The following is a 21,931-nucleotide window of genomic DNA, read 5'->3' as shown; positions in this document are numbered from 1 at the left end:
CACTGAAAAGCTGGCAGTGGGATGGTGGCAAAGACAGAAGGTTTTGAACATCATCTGTAGCTGCAGACAAGCTACCGGGGATAAACTGTTTGTTGTCATCGGCAGTCTGCAGTCTGGCAAATCTCCCTTATGGGAACATGGGTGTGCAATTAAAATATGTTTGTATACTTGTATTTATTCAATAGCACTGGGTTGTAAAGCTGCATAATTGATGAGCTTATGGCATATCTCTGGCATGTACAGCAGGCATGTGTTCCTAACTAATGAACCCAGTGAATGGGTTTTATGAATTTGGACATAATCTTGTTAAGAATTTAATTTTCTATTGAAATTATTCTTCTCTCTTTCTTTTTTTTTTTTTTTTTTGTCTCACTTGAAGTCAGTCTGTATCTCATTGTTGTGATTTTACTTTGCATTCCCTGTCATTCTCTGAGTCCATCTGTTTATTTAACTCCCACACACGGATACTAAGACACTCGGAAGATGGCGAATCTAGAATAAAATGTATTAGGTGCCGGGAAACAGAATGCTTATCTTGTAAGGTTTCATTACTATAAACGTATTGAGAAGTTTTTTAAAGTTTACATCATTAGAGCCGTTGTCATGACTTGTGTGATGACAACTTGTATGCTCAGAGGCACCAGTGTACCACCTTTCATGTCTCCTGTTTCACCTGTAATGGTGGTGATGCATTCCAAAACCACAGGCTACACCATCAACACCTTCTTTGAACTAATACTCTATCTTAAACTTCAGATCGCAGTGCCATTGCAAGGCAGCAGAATTAGAGTGCACTGCCTGCAGTAAGTGTCAAATAGAGGAGAATGGGATGCCATGAGTATTTATGTAACTCTTACTGTCTTGATGACACAGCAAAACCTTGCTGCAGGTGTAACAGACACTCTCAATATCTTGGTTTGACTTTATTTGCCCGATGAGAGGCTCATCTACAATAAACACAGCATGCCTATTAGCTTTCATGCAGTATCGACCCCTGCTGTTGTTTTCTGGGTGCCATCTGTTTCCTAATGGGACAGCCACATGTTCTAGAGCCACTACATATTAGAGTTGGGCCGATACCAATATTAGCATCAGAAATACTTGCAGATCCTGCCAAAAGTAAGGGGATATGTGAGTATTTCTATCTAAACACCATCTGATACCACAGAAACGGAATCATAACTTTTTTTCCTGCCCAACCCCACTGCACACAGACAAAGGGAGTTATGAATGTTGTGTGACAATTTTTTTTAATTAGTAGGTGGAAAAGCAGCTGCACGCGAGTCACTGTTGTGTTAACATTTAGCATTAGCATTATGTCAGCAATTTGGCATCATAACTTTTTAGGAAATCCCACTCGCACAACAGCAACATGCCTCATATGAAAGGCTGAAGTTTCCAGAGGCGGCACGAATGCTGCCAGATTTAACACCAGCAATCTTATAAAGTATCTGGGTTGTCATCACGTGAAAGAGCACGAGGAGTTTGCCTTAAAGGTCCCATATTATACACTTTATTCCCAATCTGAGACCATTCATTAATATCTAAATGAAATATTTCCGCCATGGTATGGACAAATCGACCCTCAGTTTGAGTGCAGCGGCTTCTCTTCACCTCCCTCTTTTTAGCAGCTTCAGAAATGTGCCGTTTATGGTGGGCGGAACCCTGGTGGAGCAGCTCAGCTGTTGGCTCCGCCCATCGCATCGCCCGTCATGAGGTGATTGACAGGTTAATATATTTTCAAGCTATCAGACTAATAAGGCCGAAACGATAAAATAACTGCCAGCTCTTACCTCTCCAGCTGTGTCACGGACAGTTGGTATTGAACCTGGCTTCAGCTTCAAACGGTTGGCGAAGCCTGCTTTCCATGCCCCCATGTTGTGGAAACAGTCCTCTTTGAAATGCTGGCCACAGACATGCAAAACCTTTGGAAGTTTTCCGGGTACATTTCCTCCAAAAATAAAATTAATCCACTCAGTCCTCGTGGGTTCAGTGGATGGAAGTAAAAAAACGTTTTCGTGTTCATTTATGCAGCCACAAACAGAACAGTGCTTCTGTCGCTTAGCCATGTCCGCTAACGAGGGTTGCCGAAGAGGGAAAAACACTGGGCGCTAGGTGATTTTTAGAGGGCGGGCTTTGAGAGCCGGTAGACGGGGCCATCGCTCTGTGGGGAGTGGTTATTGTCCCTTATGACGTCATAACGTACACGCTTTCAAACAAGCTCATTTCAGCGCTTACTTCCCTAGAGGTGGAGCAGGGGGGAGAGAGAGCGCCTGAAAGAGTTTCACACTTATGGGTCTCCTACACATGCGGGGGGACCAGTATGACTGTTCCAAAACCATTAAAAAGTGAATTTTGCATAATATGGGACCTTTAAAGGAAAAGCACAACAAGCTACAGCAATAAGAAACACTAGCAAAGACATTTAAAAACACAAGAAATTTGCAAAAGAAAAAAGCCAGAAAACCACCGTGATTACAAAGTTTAGAATTTATTGTCCAGGATAACCAGCCTCTTTCTAGAAAACATTCACTGTAAGTTCAATTCCAAGATCTTTTTTAATACAAACTCTTTGATTTGAATTTATCTAATTAAAAAAAATCATTCATTGTTTTCATGCATTAAATCATGTTTTATAGTTTAGGCCACTGAATGATATTAGAAATATTATATTTCAAAGTACATAAAAAATATAAATTATTTAAATGGTACATTTTATGGACCTCTTAATAAAATAACACAGATATCATATCGGTACTCGTCATCGGCAGATACCTAAACCAGGTATCAGAATTGATATCAGACTGAAGAAAATTGATATTGGTACTACTACTGCATATTATGTGTACACCCTGAAGTTGTATACAGTTTTGATGGCGAAGCATCTTCAAGCTTGTTGTTGACCAGTAATTCATTTGTCAAGCTACTCAACCATAAAAATATGTTTTCTTATTAAATTCTTTTGCTGGACTCGTGATTTTTCCACCTTTTCTTTTGGCTTCTAGACTTATCCATCTCTGGTTTTTGACTCATTCAAGGAGCCTGCAAAAATAATTATAGTTCAAGGCCATGCATCCACACATTTATTCACACACCTTACATATGGGAGAGAAAAAGAAAAAATAAATCAGTGTCAACAATAGTGCTCCTGCAGCAATTTTGTGAACATTTTGTGTACACTGTCAGGCCAGTTGGGTGGAGTGGAGCTGTCATGGTGCTTTTTCACCAATGCACCATGAACCTTGGTAAAAAGCTGACTTCTGGGACTTTTTTCCAACTCTGGCAGTTTGTGTGTGTGTGTGCAGTGTTGCAGGGAACATTGTAAAACACAAGGAATGAAAATGCAGAAGCAGAACAGCAGATAAACTGGGGCTAAAGCTAAATAAAGCTGCCCGCCCCATAAGTGAAAAAAAAAGAAAACATATAAGTGAGTTTAATGGAAGCAACTTTATTTATGATAATCACGTTGACAACCCAAACTCTATCTCCCCTCTGTTCTATTTGCATTTGATGATGTGGTCTTTACTGTAGCTATGTTGACAGCTTTATTTGTTTGTAGTTACTGTAGAAAGTAATTTACATGGTGAAAGCTGTCCATTGAATTCTGTTCTACGTCTTCTAATCCAGCCTCTGCAGAACCCCCCAGGCATGTATCTCATCTCCCTGCAGTGCCACACAGTTTGGCTCATGGCCATTGCCTAGTAGCTCCCCCACAAGCCCCAGTTTAGCTTCCACACCCATCAGTCTGCAATCAGAGCTCTGCAAGCCACCCACTGTCTTAAATTACACAGCAATCCACTCCGATAAGTACCTATGCTTTAGGCATGCAGATTTCTGACATAAGCTTTGTGGCTCCCTTACAGAAAAGTAAAGAAAACTTTAATCAATGTTAAGCTTTTAGCCTAAAGATCTGCATGTTGTCGACTTTGTGCATGCAACATGGCAGTACTCATTTGCTCAAGTATTTACGCTGCTTGTATGCTCAATAAAAAAGGAATGTTTTGGCTCCTTTTCAGCATTCCAGGTTGGATGTGTAATGCCCTCCATGCTCGGTCCTACTGTGACTGTGGTGTGAAAAAAAACACAACTGGGCAAGACTGTGGCATTACTAGAATGTAGATAAGAGAGGGGTGAGCTGAAAGATCAAGCTCACCGACGCAGCTGTTGAGATTTTAGAATGTGAAGTTTTCCCTCTTTCAGTTCTGGTGAGCAGAATTAAGCCAAGACAGAATTTACAATAGGGAGGACCTGGCCTGAGTAGCATTGGTATATACAGATGCAGAGAGGAAATGATGGTGGAGAGGGAATGAGATGAGAAGACGGATATAGAGGGACATCGGCTGGGAGCAAACATTTCAAGGGAGAAAAGAGAAAAGCTCATGAGACAGATAGAAAGAAGAGAGAGGGAGGTATGCTAGCAATTTGTACAGATGATGGTCTTTTAGAATAGATTACCCCTTGGGATGTGTGAACTCAGCAGAATCAGCAGTACCCTTCCTAACTGATAGGCACATACACGCTGGTGAGGCATTGGGGAAACTTGTATTTGAATTTCAAGGCCCAGAGGAAGAGCGATCAATAGCCTGTCAGCTGTATAAACGAAGAAGCGATGCCTCCATTTCCCCCGGACTTGCTTCGTTCCGGGTCCTGTCATTTCAATTTCACTGTCTCCTCCACCTAAACTGCACATGGAACAGAGATTAAGCATGCACATGTCTCACTTTATCAATTTGTGCAAGAGAAGATTGAGTGCAGAATAAACGGAAACTCTTTCTGCAGCTTGTTGTTCATATTCCTCACAGGGTGTTAAATGTGAAGTGGCATTTTTATCCACCTACAGAAACCACAAAAAAAAACAAAAAAAAAACCTTCAAATCAAATTCTGTCACAATAATTCCCGCAAATTAGACTTTTTATTCACCTTATCTAAATGAGTGTTTTCTTTATGTTAACATCTACCAGTTTTTGTCCATCTCACTGGTTGTTCAGATTTCCGAAGTAAAAACAAGATTTTATCTGGAAAAGTCAAATCCAGGGAAATGTGACACATACCATACCTTCAGGCTTGTCTAGCACTGCTGCAGTAGGTGGACACTAATCTTTCCCAGTGACACTGAAAGCCAGCCATTCTTAGCTGACTTAGCGCTGAGTGCTAAGGTTGGCCTCATCCACAGCTGTCTGCAGCTGTGTGAGAACTGTAAGTCACAGCTGCAGAGCTCTCCTCTCTCCCATGAGACAAATGATACCACACACAGCACAGGAGCAGCTTTTCAACACCTCCACTTGACTGTACTTCCCCATTAAAACCAGGATATTTCCATTGCAAGGCCACATATTTAATTTCAATTCTAAGAGCCTTAAATGTTCCCCTGAGTGTATATCGGTTTCTTTTTGATTTTTGTTTTGTCTCTGCTTGGAATTTTTGGTGGAGTTTGAAGGTCACTTATGTTCTCCTGTTGGATTTTGAGGAGTTGTTTGAAGGCTGGCATGCTTTCTGTGAAGAGGCTCTTGCGTGTCTGCAGTGTAAAACAGACTGTCATGCATGTTCCTCAAGATAACATCATAACATCATCATGGTTGCTGCAAAGACAAATGTCAAACAGCACATGCACTTGTGCATACATGTTCCACATGCTGCACAGAGTCAACGTCCACAGATGGTAAATATAGCTCACAGGGGGTGAGCAATCACATCTCAAGCCAAACTGTGCTAAGTTTATAGCTACGGGACTATTCCAAACTTACTGTGATTCCTGATGAGCAGGAACAAACATCTATCTTCTGAGCTGGACTCACTGTGGAAAACAAGTTCAAACATTCTGCCTAATGGTTGCTGACAGCCATCTTGTTTTTCTTTTCTTTGGCCACTGTTTAGAGTTGGCTGTCCAGTTGGCTGTTCACTTTCCCCCAGGGAACAGGAAGGGGGCAAGCTTGTAATGATGAGGAGTAATGATGTAATCTAATTATCTTTGTCTTGTTACACAGTGCGTCAATGGAAGCCTGATTAATTCAATTCACTGATGGAAGGAACAAACTGTCTTGTTTCTGCTGGCCGCGTTGCTCATTGGTTTGTTCTGCTTTGAAGCTGGACAGCGAGCAGTTGGCATGATTTCCTCTCCACTCATCAATATGTTTTATTCTCTATTTATGATCCTTATTATTTATGCCTGTCTTCCCTTAACTTCCACCATAGTCACACAGAAATATTCCATCCATTCTCCTTTCACCACTTGGCTTCGTTCTGTTTTTCTGTCTGGTTCTAAAGGCTCAACAAACTTTTCACCCTCAATGCGATCTCAGGTTTTTAAAGATCTTTAAAAAAAATGGAAAACTCTGAATCCAGTTCTTTTTCCTTGTCATTGTCTTTTATTTCATTTTGGAACACCCCATTCAATAAACATGTTTGCACAAATGAATGTTTTAAAAGGCAGTCCTGTCATAGTAGTGTTCCCATGTCTTCCCATTAACCAAAATCACATGACTTGTGTTATGTATTTTAATGGACATTGTTCTTTTGCCAAAAAGTCTTTCTATTTATTTTAGGATATGTCATTTTCTTGAAATTTAACATGACATGACTATCTATAAAGTAAGTCCTTCTGTCACTTTAAGGACAATTGTCTATCTGCGAGTTTATGCAACTGCAATCAAGAGAAACTTTAGCCACCATTCCTCAACATAAAATGGAAATGAATATGGCTTGGCTACCCTCGTAAGTCATCCCAGGGAAAGAAAAGTGTCCTGTTGTGTGAGATTGGGGTTCTAAATCAGCTTGCAGACATCTCCTGCTTCCCTCATCTGAAGATGCTCATGGAGAGCCATCATTCATGGTGGACAGCATGCACTTTGATATTGTGTGCACCTTGCTTTGGCTGTGCAGCAGTATGCTCATGTGGTTTTTATTTGCAAGTACATCAGCTCTCAGGACTTATCTTCTAACACTGACATGTTGTACCTTGTTTGAGTTGTTACACTTTGTTCTGCACCTTGCAAGTTCAGCCTTTTAAAGGCTCAAACCAGCTGACCCATTATTCTTTAAAATCACACAGAGTTTCCTGCTGAGTAACCTGGTATAAACACACTCCGCCCGAGGTTGTGCTATGGATGCTGTTCAAATTTTAATGACAAGAGGCTGGTTCAGAGTCCAGCCAACATTTTATATCCCTGTTTTATTGTTTGAAAAAGCTTATTTCTCTAGGACATTATAATTCATGGGATTATGTGAACTGTGGGTAGGGAATACAAGCTTGTATAACACTTGCTGCTTTAATAAAGATTTGACAAATGGTGGGGTAAATAAATAATAATAAAAAGAATGTATAAAGGCATTAAAACGGAACATTTGCTGAGAAAAAGACCAGAAACTGAGACAGTTGCTGTTTGTTTTTGCAGCCGTGGGACCTGCCCAGCCTGAGGTGCTGACAGTCTCTCTTTTCACTTCTCAACCTCCTCGAACAGGTAAGATTTCTGTTTTTCACCTGCCACATCCCTCTCCCATCTGCTGCAGCAGGCTGTTAACTTGGCACTAAATTGAAAGTGAGAGTCTTTAATTGCCCGGGGGGATTTGGCAGCACTCCTCCTCCAACATCTCTTGTGTATTGTTCTGTTTATTCAATATATATCTAAGATGGAAAAGTATATTATCTCAACTATTTCTTTAATTTAATCCCTCATAGCAATGGGGACAGCTCATTGAACAGAAATAATTATGATACAGATGTAACAAGGTTGATAAAGTTGTCCAGATTACAAAATTTGATCGAGAGGAAGTGGGTCCTTCATGCACCAAGGGACGACCCTGATAATCTCCTAGAACATTCTGCTATATGGCACCCTTGCTTCAAACATGCACACAACTTCAAGGGGCTAATTATAATTAACCTTCGCCTTAGGATCAAAGTGGGGATGAACTGTCAGGCTCTTGGACGATGCCTGTGGTGTCAGAACCTCGTAAGGAGAATGTTGAGTGAGACAGACACGGACATGGGCTGCAGCCCTATTCGTGCAAGGATATAAGGGTTGAGAAAGCCCTATATCAAGGATCCACAGAGATTATAAATGGTTGTTTTGGACTGCAGGGTCAAAGTTTTGTGCTTTGCATGTCATGCTCTCCCTCAAACTGGTGACTTTTGTAACCTAAGAATCTTGCTACAGGCTTTAGAGTCAGCAGGGCCTTTGATCACATATGTTTATAAGCATGTGTGGAGATGACAGATGGCTGATTTCCTGTGTAATTTCTCTTTAAGCTCCTTGTCGGTTTTCTATATTTTGTGGAACTAACTTTAGTCAGACTTCTTCCTGAGTAAAAGGATCTCATTCTGTCTGTCTGTTGCACCCTGAGTGACATTTCTTCCTGTACGTTTGATATAATATTAATTTTGCTGTCTTGTGATGATATCTTGCTTTTTTGTTAGTGTGTAGCAGCAGATTATGGATGTTATTCTGTAGAAGATTGAAGAAAAACATTGCTCATAGCTGCCCATTTTAAATTTCAAGATTTAATTAACATTCTTTTGTAAAATATATACATTTATAATCATTTGGATTTTTTTGCAAGAGGGGCTCTTCTGCAAATAAAAGCAAAATGGTCTACTGACCCAGACAGAATCCTACAAAATCAAGTGATAAATAGCTTCTGTCTACAGTGTTGCATTCAGAAAAAATATTGCTTTTACTTGTTGACTTTTTGCAGTGCTGCTTCAGTTTCTTTTACAGCCCTAAAGTTACTGTAGCTTTTTCTCTTTCTTTTCCTTAATCAGCTGTGCCCTGCCTGCTCCTTTCCCAGTGTGGCAGGATCGATAGAGCTTCTGTGCAGCAGAACAACAAAACTGTTGGAGAATTGAAATACACCATGAGGACTGTTAGTGTTCAGCGTGATTAAGTGTGTAATTAGGCAAAAACAACCACAGAGCATTTGGAAACAGGGTTGTTTGGTAGAGTAGATGTTGCCGGCATCCATACTATAACTATTAAATTAAACATTCTGCATTTTGCAGCTAAATCTGCTCTTCACCTGGCAGATTGTTCTGTCATTTTGGTACAGCTCTTCAGCCCAGCTCAGTTAAAGGAGAGCCCATGCAGGAGTAGGGTCATTGTGTGTCATCGTGTGAGGGTTTTGTGTCTTGCTGAAAGATTAAGATTGATGCTGTTCGAGCAGTGAACCATTTACATATTTATTTTCCAGACTAAACAGTGCAACATGCACGGGTGACCACAAGAGACTTTATGTGCTTGTCTTTAATTGGCCATTGATTGACTCTGTGACGGCAGTGAGAGACAATAAATTACTACAAGCAAGAGCGAGAAGGTGGCAGCAGACAAGTTGAGTGCGGAGGTGTCAGTGTTATTCTGACTGTCAAATATGTGGTTGCATTATTTATACATCTCTCATTCTTACTGATGTGGTAAGAAGCAGTGACGAAATACACCGTGGAAAGATGGCAATCACACTCCCACTTGGACACAGATGGGGTGATCCACTTTGGTTTTGTTTAGAAAAAAGTGTGCAGAAAAGCACTGAACATTTGTAAAAGATGAGCTATTTGGTTCGGGTCACAGCGTGCCTCCATTTGATATGAAACTGGTTCCTCTGCAGTTTTTATTGACAAAATAAATAATGCAGTGATATTCACTCTATTAATGTAGTCTGCAACCATGTGCATGACTGCTTGTGTGTGGAGTTTTTCTCTGCAAGGCAACGTGATGATCTTCTGTCCGAAGTGAATTTTAATGTGACTGGTTAAGTTGCACTTTGGCAACATTTTAAAGCTTTTAAATGTCATTGCGGCCGGCTAATAAAGCATATAAGAGATGTCCGGTGTCGCCACCATTCTACAGATTTTAAATGTTTCCCTGCTCCAACACACCTGATTAAGTGGATCTCCTCAACCGCTTGTTGTCTAGTTTTGCCCAAGACGATGAATCCAGTGGTGTCCAACATAAGGTCTGGGGACAAATTCCGGTCTGCCAAAGGGTCCAGTTTGACTCGTGGGATAAATTTAGTAAATATGAAAATTACAGAAACATTATCTGGAAATTAAAATGAAAAACAAAATTTTTCCATGTGGGGTTGCATTTTATAATATAAAACAATAACAAAACAGGAAGATAACTCAATGACTTCATTGATATTGACGTTTGATGACTTTTCATAAAGTGAAAAAAAACAAATATTTTAAAATTTTATACCTTTGTATCAGTGCTTCAAATGTTTGCACACTTGATTGAGGGTGTTTCAGGCTTGATTACATGCCATGTTTCTCTGTTTTTGTTTTTGTTTTGTTTTTTATCTTATTTATTTATTTTAATTGGACAGTGGTGACAGAGTTCAAGGTCGCCTGGACACTGTCATAAGAAGTGTCTGCATTCCAACAACATTTGCCTTAGTAGTAGTAGTAACGTAGTACTGAAACAGCAGAGGAGTGATCATATGGTGTAGAAAGGTAACAGAACAACCGAACATGTCAAACGAAGCCGTGACACAGACACATGATCTGCACCTGCGAACACTTGCAATGTAATAAAATAAACTACAAATGATTAAATTTGGGCTGGGAGGGTGGTGGTATGGGACTCATGGCATTATAAAGGTACATGAGCTGTCATTTCAGTGACTGACATCATGCCAGCAAGACACAATGTGCAACATGCCCTTAGTCTGATCCTCCAAGAGGAGGAGGTGATTTGGAGAAGATGTATCAAAGCAGATTATTTGTTGGTCTTCACTTCACTCAAGAAGCCAACACAGAGGGACAGAGGACAAGGAGATGTAACTTCTGTACTTTACATGACTGGAAAAATTGCATGACGTAATTTAGAAATAGCATTTTTTATGTGTTTAAGTGATACATGTTAAATTAATATTGATAATCATGCTTAACTGGTTGAACCACCTCATGTACAGAGGCTACAGCTGTTTGTCTAGGTGCTTGGCCCCATCTGAGGCTTTTTGCTGCACATGTAAGCCTCTCTCTGACCCTCCCTTCTTTCCACTAACTGTAAAATAAAGACCACTAGAGTAAAAAAAAAAAAGATTTCTTATGATTTCTTATGTTATATAAGTAAAGACAGTGCTTAATAATTGAAATGGCTAAACATGGTTATATTATAAATTCTAACAGTTCTAGAAAGTCCATTCCATTTTTAAATGAAGTAAACTATATCTAAGTTTTCCCAAACATACATCTGATGTTCACTGTGCATCCTGCATCCACACCCACGCCACATAGAACAAGGGCACCCCAGTTTAACAGTCCTGCATTAATCTGAGTCAAGTGTGTTAAAGCAGGTAAAATCTGGAACCTGCTGGGCAGCGACCCTGGAGTTTGTTCCTGTTATTCCTAATTATAGTAGTGAAGAAGTTTACATGTTGTATGAACTTATAAATGAATGCAAATTTGAAAACTTTGACCTGAAGCATCACACATTCTCAGTGATAAAGCTCAATGAGCTGAGAGCTTGAGAATATTTCTGCCACTAATCTACGCTGCCATCTACATGTCACTGACTTGTGGATAGAATAAAAAATATCTGGAATGATCTGAAGTTTAGATCACTCTTGTTTGTGCTGGTTCTTCAGCTTTGCTCTGTTGTGGAAAAGAAAAATGCCCCAGTGGACTTAGACAGTTGCTTTTCTGATTTATCTTTCTGGTGTTTTGTCCTTTCTGTGATAAGATCAGTTGTTTTCAGCCCCTATTGGCTCAAGCAAGCTTTAAACCAGTCAGCTTTCAACCCACTGCTGTTATATTTTCGAAAGACTTCATGCAGGTCTGCCTTGGGTGACTTTCTGAAATCATTCCATCTGTGTTAAAGTAAGCTCAACACAGACAGATAAGGAACCTACATGCTACCATATAGAAGGCTTAACAAATTACCACACATGACCACTTGGCTTGACCCCCCCCCCCCCCCCCCCCCCGTCATACACAAACACACACCTCACATCCCCCTCTTGATTGTTTCTTCAACCTGTTGCTGTGTTCAGTCAGTCAGCCAGTTCGTCCATCCAGACTGCTTAATATAACCACCCAGCGGAGCCAGAAGAATCTGCGAGCAGAATTCCAGAACTCTGTCATCCTGCAACCATGCTTCTCCTCTTGGCAGGGAACTATTCTGGGAATGTCCCCTCCTGCTGTGGTTCACACATCCAGGTCCTGTTCCGGTAAATGCCAGTAGGCTCAGCTAGGCTTTGATGCTCACTTGTCTGTGTCTGTGCTGGAAGGCGTGCATGCACATGCATGTATGTCTGTGTGAATGCTGACAGGCAGCCAGTGCGGGTATTGATCTGTATCGTTCCGACTGGGGCCCAAAGGGCAGACTGTATCATCTGTCAGTCACTGAGAAGGGCATTACAGCCATACTGATCTGAGATCACAACTCCCACTCAGAGACGGTGGAGGAAAAAACAGCTGAGAGTGAGGAAGACTGATAGTGAAAGAAAAAGGGAAGAAGCTGAAACGGTAAATTAATTGGAATGAAATCTAAAGTATTCCAGCTTAATTTAGCTTATGTTCCACCTTGTGATTGGCAAAGCTGCCCTCTATTTACTCCTCCACAGTCTTTGTTGATGAAGACAAACGGATTCTCCGACCTTTTTTCCTCCATGACCACCCACATGCTTCATCCCCCTCCTCACTTTGTCTCTGTCTCTCCCAGCAACTCTTTCCACACCTAAGTGACACCACCATCACCTACTCCTGGGCATACAACACTGATACACATCAGCTCCATCACACTCACACATAAACAGTCACTTATACCCTCACACATGTGTGTATAGGTGAAAAAAGACATTATAATCTGGTGTAGAACACATCACAGCTCTTCCTATAATGACTGGGAAATGACTTCAAGGGTTACTATATCTCTCTCTCAAAGATATGGACTCAAATTGGACTTATTTTTAATGATTTTTTTCTTCCTACTCTATTTTGATCTTCGTCTTAAATCCTTTCTTATTGTCCTCATTCGTCACTGTTATAAAATCAATTATAATCATGACTCGGAATTGCTTTGATTTCCAGATGTCTGCAAGGCAGCAAGCCCTGTGATGTTTTTCTTTTTCTTTTTTGGTTTGTAAGAGACAGGCACGTCTGATTGTATTGACAAAATCCAAGGTCACCACAAGTAGTATTGCATGACTCTGCTCTGCTGTGCTCTTGTACAATGATTACTCTAAATCTTTTAAATGTGTTCCCACCACACCTTTACCCCGCTGATGGGTGTCTGTGTAGCTTCAGTTAAAATGTTTCATGGCAGCAGCCTGAGAGTGCAGGAGCCTCTGATAACAGATAGACAGAGGCTCATTTGTGTTTGTTTGTTACCTTTTTACCTCAGATAATGGATCAATTACTTGTTTTGGCACTGACAATGTGCCTTTTGTATAAATTTATAAAAAGCAATGTGTTTATAAAAAGCTGTCCTGAAATCACATTACAGCAGTTCACACATACCTGACAATGTGGCTCCAGTTCTGGTTCAGGGTGGTTGTTTATGTAAAGGTTCCCTCTCATACAGGTCATGGTATCCAGCGAAGGTTAAGTCAAGTCAAGTCAACTGGATCAGGTTTAGTTTCTTGAAAATATTTAATTCTTTTCCAGAAGAGCATCTTCGGTTCTGCTGGAGATGGTGGGAGATTTCACTTCAGTACTCAATAATCTCAATCAATCAATAAATGACTCTTGTTTTATTGTCTACGACCATCTACAGGTGAGTCATGACTCACCTGCAGTCTCATTAGAGTGACTATCCACAGTTTCACATGTGTAAAAAGGTGTTGTCAGTCTCCTTGGGATAGCTAAAAGGATGCTATTTTATGTGGGCCAGAGGCGACATCTCCCTCTTCTTCCTCTGTTAAATGAAGGTTTCTTTACTTTTGAGATGTTGGTTTCTGTGGTTTTCTTTTTAAACTGTTTTTTATGCTGTTTTATTGGCTGATATGTTTTTATACTTTTGACAGTTTTATTGGCTGATCATATGTTTCTATACTTTGCAGTCCTCCCTGCACTGAACTGCAGACTTAAGGTTGCTTTTTTTCAGGGGTCCTGGTTTATCCTTCATCCTTAGGATGGACCATTTTCTGTGACGACGTTTGAAGAACACGGGTATTTGTTAAAAATCCTCCAGTTACTCTCAGACATTCCAGCCACATCAGGGATGACAATGCCTTCCCATTTAATTGTTCCTATCTTCCTTTCTTCCTTGCCTTTTTTTTGTTTTCCCCCGAAACACCAAATCTCACCCTGGAAAACTGATCCTAGAGTTGCATGAAAAAGCCTTTACTCATGGTGCACAAGGAGTGGGTTTATGATACCTAAAACTCTGAGTCTGCCATGTAAATGAAGTTAAAGAAGTCAGTGTGGTAGAAGTTAGTCTACCAAATGAAATAAAGTAAAACCTGAGATTCAACATGGCTTCAATGTTGAAGCAGCAGTGTTTCCACAAATGACTTTTCATCATTTTCCTGTAATTTTAATGCATTCGTAGGCTTAGGCACCAGAGTAAAAAGATGCTGTTTGCTTATCAACGATGCTGGAAATTTTTCCTAAATTAACTCAAAGCGTGGCTTTTCCACCTAATCATGAAGAATGAGCAGGATTGCGTAAGGGATTGCATACCTCAAAAACTTAATTTGTTTGATTTATTACCTAAAACTAACTTAATCCTTCAACTTACATTTATATCTGAAATTCCAAAAATATTCAACGAATTTTCTTGTCTGTCAAATCTGTGACTATAGCAGCAGAAGTCTAAGACAAGAGATGACACTGTTCACACTGCAGGTGTCTCCCAGTTAAAAATCTGCCTGTTTATTTTCATTGTGAACAAGCTGTGGATGTTGCAGATGAAGCTTTTGAAAAATGTTGACACTGTATCGCCTGTATCTGTGGTTTCTGTTTCTATTTTTTTTTATTAATCCAGAAATCAATTATAATTATTTGTTTAGTGATTATGACACACATGGCATACCACATTAACTTCTGCTTAAAGATAAATAAGTTAACTACTTATTATGTGTGGCCCTTTAGCATAACTGGAGAAATCTCATTAAAAAATATTCACATTGTTCCGAATGCTCCCGGACTGTCACGGGGTTTGTGTCACCAGTTATTTGATGGGATGGTTTTAGAAAATTAAAATGTTTTCCATGAACCAGTGTTTTCCATTTCTTGGGTAATAGTTTATTCTGCAAAGGATGATGCTGCATGTTATAATTTAATCAAATCCCTCTTTCATAGCAGTGCATGTGTGCAACACAATCACACAGGTTGGATTTTATTATTCTATTCACCGTTTAGTGTTAGCTTTTAACCTATGCTCTAGTTAGGCTCATAAAATGTGCTGCATGTGTCTGCATTTCTTTTAAGGAGGAAAGTGATAAAAGGTTCATTTCTTTTAAGGAAGATGACACATTTTACATTCTAGGTTACCGAAACAAAACCAACTCTTGTAGGGAGAAAACATGACTTAGATGAGATTTGTTAAGCACTAAGAATGATGACACAGTCATGTTTGTCACAGAAGTTCACAGCATGGAGTGCATAGCTCATTAAAACACCCTTACACCCTTTCTCTTTTTAACAGGGCAGAAGATATTCCGCAGTGGGTAAAATAATGTGGAATATAACACCAACTCTTAGTCTGATCCAAACACTCATCTTGTTCTATAGTCTGAGTGATCATGAAGATGTACTTGTATTTAAAATCAAAATGCATGTGTGGAACAGAAGCGTTTTAAATGCAGCTTATTTCTGTTTTTTTAAATCAAATCAAATCAAGATTCCTTGTCTTCATTCTTGCCATGTCTTGAGGCAGAATCTTGCTGACTAGAAAATGTTCATGTTGAGTATTTATTTTATATCTCTTAAGAAAAAAAACTATCCTAAGACATAATCTATCTATTATTTACATAAACAAACAACTGCAAGATGATAAGCAGTCTAATTATACACAGTAGGTGTAGCATCATCCCACAGTGGAAGAGAAAAGGCCGATCAAGCTAAAACGGAGCTCAAAGGAACCATGTTGTTCCTGCTGCCAGAGAGAGTTACCTCTGAGTTTGTAGGTTTTCCACAACAACAGCGAAAACAGGAAACGTAAAAAGAAAATCAAAATCTTTCAAATGAAACATTTAATTCTTTTAGACTGCAACCTGTTTGCAGAACACACGCTTGCAACCCTCGTGTGCGGATTCTGTTCTGCAGTCCCATGACTGGTCTTGTGCTTTGTTCTGATCTGCTGGAGCATTTATTTTCTGCCATGTTTAGATATTTTATAGGCTTTGTTGTAATGCCATCTTTTATCCAGGCATGTTGGTGTACAGAGGAGGAGCAGAGGTTCCTTCATTGTGTCTAACCAGATCTTTGTGTCACCATGGTGAGGTGATTGGGCAGCTGGTCTGGAATTGCTGTGTGCAATGGATTGTGTGTGTGTGTGTGTGTGTGTGTGTGTGTGTGTGTGTGTGTGTGTGTGTGTGTGTGAGATGCAGAGTGGTGGTTAATGGGCATGGCTGAAAGGGTGAGTACGGATTAATAGGAGATTTCAACCCAATGAGCCAGGGAATTTTTTTTTCTCTTATAGAGGTGCCTTCTGTCAAGCCCTAATAGCATGTTTGTGTGTTTCTGTGTGTGCGTGTGCTTTCTGGTACAAAGAAGAATATGGTAATCCATCCTTTACAACATGTTTCATGGCAGTTTCTGTAAGTTGTAGTTGTGGGCCAGTCTGCATGAAAGACTTCACTCACTATTCTTTCTAATCAGTTTAATTTCCTTTCTTTTTCGTCCATACGCTCATCTCCACCCTAATCCTTTGACAATGGAGACCATATTCATATATTTATCCTAATGCTGGCTTAAGATTAGCTCTATCTCCATTGTATATCTAAATGTAATATTCAGTTAAACCAATATAATCTCATTGAATCTTTACATAAAATGTCATTCTAGAGAGAATGTCGACACTGTTGTGGTTTGATATGCTGAAATTCTTTGACAAAGAGAGATTTTGTCTGTGATATCTCTGGCTGGTTAATCTCCTACCAGTTTGGAGTTGTTTTTTGTGTTGTGGGGTAGAGGTGGGGGGCTGGTAGATTTGAAGCTATCCCTATCTGAATCCCAGAGGTCCGCATGAGCCCATGGAAACAGACAGATGGGTTGTTTTTAGTGATGCCGTTGAATATCATCACCACTAATGCTAAGGATCAACAAGGATCAGAGCTAACCTTTTGTCATTAAACCAAAATCTCTCACAAAAGGAAGCTGACCTGGTTGCTGTAAAACTGTTGTATTTACCTCGAGTCTGCAAATGAAAAAGACAGCCATAGCTAAAATGTTTTGGCTAAGAGTAGCTCACTCGGGTGTTTTGGAAAGAGCACTGAGCAGACAAGAGCGTTGATATAGGATGTTTCCAGTATCACATACAGCACTGACTGAGATGCATCTTTGCATTTGCCAGGAAAACTGATGCAATGCTGCAGCTGGACCAACAAAAACAAAAATATAAAAGCAGTATTTTCTGCAGTGCAGGTGGTAGAGCATGCACTGAAGTCAACATTGCCACTACCATGGATGAGCATGTCATTAGCCTTTTAGCATAACTGCCTCAGTCATATTTAGGGTTTTATAGTTAGACACATATTACAATTTAGCAAAAATATGACTTAGACAATTATGCTATGAGGCTAATGTTTGAGTGTGTGATTGAGTCATCAGTACTAAAACCTATTGGAACCACAAACAACAGCCATATGAGAAGCTATATCATGACTTTAAATTTGCTTCATAAATGTGACTGATTAAATATGATAACACAAAAAACACACAGATGCATTCCCATATGTACAGCTGGTGTATCTGGTCCATCGCTAGCTTGTAGCTAAGATTTGTACAGTTGATGAACTGGCTATCTGGGGCAATAAAATATGGTCAAGATGTTGAATTAGCTGAAATGAATCCTTTTGTCTTTTGAACTCCCTGCAAGAGTTTTGCAACAACATACATAAGGTTTCTATGAATTAAATTTAAGCTTAAGTACAGCAGCAAATATCTACCTGCTATCTGCTACCTGATGTAGCAGTGTTCGTCAGAGCTCGGAGCTTCTGATTTTGTACCTCATAGTTCTTGCCACCTGTTTGGTTGGCAAGACATGTTCACACATGTGAACTTCAACACATGGATGCGTTTTTCAGATAAAACAATGTTTTACATTTTCCTCTACTGAAATATTAACTTATTTTTCTAAAAGGAACACAGAGGGATATGATCTGGGTCCAAATTGGCCAGTTCTTATCAGAGATAGAAAGATTTATGAGCTCTTAAGTAGGCTGTGCGTTTGATTTCACAGGTTTTGGCTGTTTGTTTTGGCCTGAGTTGTTCAAGGCAGTTGCCTGGGGTTGTATATCACCCCTTGAAGATAAGGGTTAGATAATGGCTGCTGTTAATAAAAACAAAGAAAGAATAAAAGGCAAATGGGCCTATTGATTGCAGGTCCTTGCAAAACACCTCTTGTTGGCAGTGAGCTCTGAACACCATCGTGAGGGTGAGATAGGAGTTCGTTTCTGCTTACAGTGAAGTCTGAATTATTCATGCACATGCCAAATTTAAATTTATAATGAATTTTATGTTTGTCCAGAAGGTTTCTTGCAGCTAGAAAAGAAAACAGACAGTTCATAGAATATAGATAATAAACTCTAAGCAAATAACACTCTTTCTCATTAGTTAAGAGAAGATTTGCCTTTATGGCAATCAAATAGTTGCTATTGCTGAAAAACAATTCTGTTTTCCATATCCATGTTTTTGAGCTTTAAAGAATCTCTAGCCATCACTCTGGTCTTTGGTTTACTTGGATTTTCAATGACATTCAGATAAGACTCCAAAATCTTAGTTTGTGTTCTCTGTTAATTATTTTATTTACTAATTTTTTTTCTACTGACTGCTTCACATCTTCCTCTTTTTCCTCAAGATCATATTTGTTTGATAAGGTTGTTTGTTCACATGGTTGGAAAAAAGCTTAAAACATGTCATTCCTCTTACGTGACTGTGGAGATTGTGTTCTTGAAGTTGAAGCTGTCTTCTTTCCTTTACAATATAAAAGCTGCATCTCTGTACAATCAACTCAGTTTCAGATCATTTACCACAGAATTTATAGCTGAAAGGATTCTACTTTGTCCAAATGTGGTTTTGAAAAGGTGAGACAAGATTTTTTAAAGCTGTCTCGGTGTAATGGGGTCCTTTGACAATGTCTCTTCAATTGTCTGCCTTACGATGCCCCAGTACTGAGCAGATTTTTCAGGATGGCCTTTGGGATGATCTTCGACTCTTATATCATCCTGGGAAGAAAAAAAAAGACTATTTTAAGATTCTTGTGAAAATCATAAGGCCATCTGCAGAGAAACTTGACTGTTGGCAGCACTGAGCCCTCCAATAATGACCTGCAGAAAGTTGTTAAGGAGTGTTTAACAGACTGCAATATCGAGCTGGGAGAGAGCCATTAGTTGTACAACATTCCACTATAAATCAGTATATCTGAGAGTCCTGACTCCATTTTATGACATACTCTGCCCCACACAGCAAGAGTCTCTTAAATCCCACTCAATGTTGTTTGTCAGGCCTTTTCAACACCAGAAGATTTCCCAGTCCAGCTATGAATAGGGAGATTGTGCTTGGAAGAATGGTGTCTCTGGTTGCTGCATATTACCTGCTACAGTATGAGAACATGCAGATAGCACAGTACGTATTATGTTCAGCTACTTATTTCTTTGATGTGACCATTAGAGAAGAGAGAGAGTGGTGGGGATCAGATGTGACGGGATTAAGTGTCGCTTGTATGGCTTCCTTTGTCTGGAGATCATCTAGTATCCCAACCTTAAGAGGATTATAGTACGTTATGACATTAAAGTAGAAGCTCTGTTATCATCTCCTGACGACAACACATCCACCACACCAGCCGACTACAAGGGCTATACATTATTGAGCACATATATAACATGAAGCTGGGTCTTACAGTTCACAGTTTACCTGTGACGGTATCTGTATAATGTATGTAAAAAAGATTCCTGCTCTGAGCAGTTTGTCTTTGTTATGCATTAAGAAATTCTTAATGAATATTTAATTTTCTTGTTTGTTTATATTCACAAAATAGCAACTGCTACATCCCTCCAGAGCACAATGCATTAGGACCTTCCATCACCTCCTGTGCGTGGTCGAAGCATCATGCATGCCATGTTTGTTTGTGCTCATGCCCCCTTCAAACTTATGGTGAAAAACAGAGGGGAAAAGAAAACCAACCTGCAAATAACATTTTATTTTTAAGGCTTCCAATCTATTTATTATAAATGAGATTAGATCATTGTCATCATTTCCAGATGATCATGTAATTTTAACTTTTTATTTGTGTGTTATATATTTAACTAGTGGCTTGACAAAGGATTTTATTTTCTAAAATGGCCCAGTATTTCTATGAATAATGGTCTGGTTCTGTGTCGGAAACCTTCAAGGCACACCACCTGGCATGTAGCAAGCCCTAAAATGTCTTCAGAATTTATCTGGTCCTGCACCTAAGAGTATTCATCACAATGTAAAACACTGCGCCTCTGCAATACATCACAATCTGGCCACAAGGCCTCTGTAAATCAAAACTACAATGCCCTTGACGTTTACATTAGGCCCATAAAAACATATTTTTCTGTTCAGGCCCAGTGGATGGTAAGACCCTTGTTGACTGCAGCACCCTGGATGTGTGTGATTGTATTAAATGTGTGCACTGACTAATCGTGTATATATGAAACTATAATAAGTTATATGGGGAGTTCTTGGTAATGGCAGCAACCTGACACTGTCTGTTGCTCTGTTTGTTCTGGTGTGACCGAGTAGTGATTTATATCCTCTACCTGTTTAGTGGATTTGCTCCAGACTTGGTGTGGTCTCTGAGCCGCAGAGCCAGACATCTTGATGAGTCTTGTCTCTCCAGTTACAGAGCTCTACCAGACATATTTATATAAAATCAGAACCATGCTGTGATGACCACACCTGTGTGATTTTGAAAGATGAGGCACGTGTACAGACGTGTGCAAAATGGATTATATATGCAGCAGAGTAACATTCGCTTTATTATGGGGAAAAGCGTGAAAGTGTTTGACTCTTACATTGATTTAACAGCTTGAGATCAGTGGTGCTGCTCAGATGTTTCCAGCTAGTTTCCAAATATGCACCAACCCTGTCTACAGCACGTCTGCGGTCCCTTTTCTGTGGTTCCCTCATGTTCCTTATCACATAGGCAGTGAAACCAGTGTATGAATTAAAATTTTACCTCTGAAAGCTTTCACCTCCAAACGAGAATGGAACATTGTTGTTTTTTGTGCTCTTTAAAACGCGGTGAACAAGAGTTTAATAAAGGAAAAAAAGGCGTGATGAGATTTAGTTCTTTTGTAGGAATGGTTTTCCCACTGCAACCTTGGTTGTTGTTCCCCCACTGAATTGCTCTCAGAAGTACAAGCAGCTGAAAATCTGCAACAAACAGAGGGTGCAGCAGCTTTGGCAGTGGATTAAACACAAAGCCTTTGGCGTATGGAATAAAATGCTCCTAATTGATTTGGCCTGTGCTGTTTTAACTGAGAATGCTGTTAATAGCTTTTCATTAACATGGGTCCATTGCCTCCATACTCAGTTAATAGACTTTGAAAATGCTTTAATATTTATACAAGTCAACAGGGGATGTGTAGTTATTCCATTTGCATGGTTTCTAGTCTGTAAAGCAAAAGCCACCCCCCAAAACATGGATAAAGTTAAAGATGTACACAAAAGAGCGCAGAAAAAGCATAAAAAATCCTTTACAAATTCCTATTCTAAATATTTTGTTTGTTTTACAGAGCACTTGATAGAAGTGCTCTGTGCTACCTCCCCCCTCAAACATGGTGCCATTATGTCCATCATTCGTA

The 21,931-nt window shown here is 39.7% G+C and overlaps 1 protein-coding gene across 2 annotated transcripts in view; it reads left to right on the top strand.

Moving 5' to 3' along the window:
* The window catches only part of tspan9a (tetraspanin 9a), a 191,788-nt gene that overhangs the window by 48,871 nt on the left and 120,986 nt on the right, over positions 1-21,931 (top strand). For both annotated transcript variants that reach the window (XM_041997562.1, XM_041997561.1), the window contains one exon: positions 7,393-7,458. The gene's annotated coding sequence lies outside the window, so the exon portion shown is untranslated. The remainder of the gene's footprint in view (positions 1-7,392; positions 7,459-21,931) is intronic.

The sequence above is a fragment of the Melanotaenia boesemani genome, chromosome 10 (genome assembly GCF_017639745.1).
Source record: "Melanotaenia boesemani isolate fMelBoe1 chromosome 10, fMelBoe1.pri, whole genome shotgun sequence".
NCBI lineage: Eukaryota > Metazoa > Chordata > Actinopteri > Atheriniformes > Melanotaeniidae > Melanotaenia > Melanotaenia boesemani.
The sequence above is the reverse complement of the archived record's forward strand: the minus strand, read 5'-3'. Positions and strand labels throughout refer to the sequence as shown.